The sequence below is a fragment of the Dermacentor silvarum genome, chromosome 2 (assembly GCF_013339745.2).
Source record: "Dermacentor silvarum isolate Dsil-2018 chromosome 2, BIME_Dsil_1.4, whole genome shotgun sequence".
Lineage (NCBI taxonomy): Eukaryota > Metazoa > Arthropoda > Arachnida > Ixodida > Ixodidae > Dermacentor > Dermacentor silvarum.
Genome location: NC_051155.1, coordinates 195,260,885 through 195,263,183, shown reverse-complemented (window position 1 = coordinate 195,263,183; position 2,299 = coordinate 195,260,885). Strand labels below are relative to the sequence as shown.

At 52.8% G+C, this 2,299-nt stretch overlaps 1 pseudogene; it reads left to right on the top strand.

The window, feature by feature from the left end:
* The first annotated feature begins 885 nt into the window (after positions 1-885).
* On the top strand, positions 886-1,774 carry LOC125939727 (ras-interacting protein RIP3-like; annotated as a pseudogene).
* Positions 1,775-2,299: the final 525 nt, after the last annotated feature.

Below are 2,299 nucleotides of genomic sequence, written 5' to 3'. Positions count from 1 at the left end.
GCAGTGCTTGAATACCATTAGATGATGGCATCAAATACTTTGCCTTAGAAAATCACTGATGCTCTTACTATGGATAACCAGAGCATAACAATTCGCCTTATTTTCTCGTTACTTGCTTTGGATGGTGGCTAGTAGAGTTGTTTCGAATGTTTTCGCTACCTTAATGCGGACAGACCCACCTCTTGTTGGATGAACCCGCCCGTTTTATTAGATTCACATCGAGGGAGGCTTATAGCTGAAATATTTATCAGTGTAAGCTGAGTAGTAGGCAGAGTTATATGTTTCGTAATTTTGATTCGCCTGCTCGTTTTACGATATCTTGTAAGGCGCAAAACAACAGTCACAGAAATAAGAAAACAGAGACAGTTAAAGGTAAAGGAAAGACAGGTAGGTTAGCAGAGGATATCTCTGGTTGGCTACCTTATACAATGGGGGGGGGGGGGGGAGGGGGGGGGTATGAAACACGTGAGAAAAGAAAGAAGAAGAAAGAAGGAAGGCTACAATGGACAAAAAAAAAAGAGTATCTATCTGGACACGCGGTCACACGGTTTGTCAAGACACCAAGTAGTCAGGCAGAGCGCCAATCTCACATGCACAGACATGCAACGTTACACAATGCACTGTGTCACGCCGTGTCCCCCAGTAACAATTTCTAATTCTGTCCGGTCGGTCTCTTTTAGGTAGAGCAATTGGAAAAGGCACCAATGTTAACTATCTTGCGCTGAAATTTGCCCATCTTGTTTTGCCTTTTCGTGTAATGTAGGATTGTTGCTTTGTCCTTCTTCTTCTTCATCATCATCATCATCATCATCATCATCATCATCATCATCATCATCATCATCATCATCATCAGCAGCAGCAGCAGCAGCAGCAGCAGCAGCAGCAGCAGCAGCAGCAGCAGCAGCAGCGCAGCAGCAGCAGCAGCAGCAGCAGCAGCAGCCAGCAGCAGCAGCAGCAGCAGCAGCAGCAGCAGCAGCAGCAGCAGCAGCAGCAGCAGCAGCAGCAGCAGCAGCAGCAGCAGCAGCAGCAGCAGCAGCAGCAGCAGCAGCAGCAGCAGCAGCAGCAGCAGCAGCAGCAGCAGCAGCAGCAGCAGCAGCAGCAGCAGCAGCAGCAGCAGCAGCAGCAGCAGCAGCAGCAGCAGCAGCAGCAGCAGCAGCAGCAGCAGCAGCAGCAGCAGCAGCAGCAGCAGCAGCAGCAGCAGCACAGCAGCAGCAGCAGCAGCAGCAGCAGCAGCAGCAGCAGCAGCAGCAGCAGGCAGCAGCAGCAGCAGCAGCAGCAGCAGCAGCAGCAGCAGCAGCAGGCAGCAGCAGCAGCAGCAGCAGCAGCAGCAGCAGCAGCAGCAGCAGCAGCAGCAGCAGCAGCAGCAGGCAGCAGCAGCAAGCAGCAGCAGCAGCAGGCAGCCGGCAGCAGCAGCAGCAGCAGCAGCAGCAGCAGCAGCAGCAGCAGCAGCAGCAGCAGCCGCAGCAGCAGCAAGCAGCAGCAGGCAGCAGCAGCAGCCGCAGCAGCAGCAGCAGCAGCAGCAGGCAGCAGCAGCAGCAGCAGCAGCAGCAGCAGCAGCAGCAGCAGCAGCAGCAAGCAGCAGCAGCAGCCAGCAGCAGCGCAGCAGCAGCAGCAGCAGCAGCAGCAGCAGCAGCAGCAGCAGCAGCAGCAGCAGCCAGCAGCAGCAGCAGCAGCAGCAGCAGCAGCAGCGCAGCAGCAAGCAGCAGCACAGCAGCAGCAGCAGAGCAGCAGCAGCAGCAGCAAGCAGCAGCAGCAGCAGCAGCAGCAGCAGCCTATTTTATGCCCACTGCAGGATGGAGGCCCCTCCCTGCGATTTACAATTACCCCTGTCTTGCGTTAGCTGATTCCAACTTACGCCTGCAAATTTCCTAATTTCATCACCCCACCTAGTTTTCTGCCATCCTCGACCGCACTTCCCTTCTCTTAGTATCCATTCTGTAACTGTAATGGCACACCAGTAATCCATCCTACGCATTACATGGCCTGCCCAGCTGCATTTCTTTTTCATAATGTCAATTAGAATATCTGCTATCCTTGTGAACAAGGAGTCAATCAGCGAGATTCAGCTTGCTGAACGAGACGTCCTGATGGCCTCGAACACGCACGCAGAGGACGTACAGTCAACCACAAAATTTTACGGAACACGAGAGATCTGAGAAAAAGTTGAATATCTGAACAGCCTCACAACGCAGCCTAATATTCGCATTTACAGCCTTAACCAACATATCTGAACAGCATTGTGATGTTAGGTTTTACTGACTACTGTTACAGGCTACTCAGAAACTGAACGTTTTCTGAG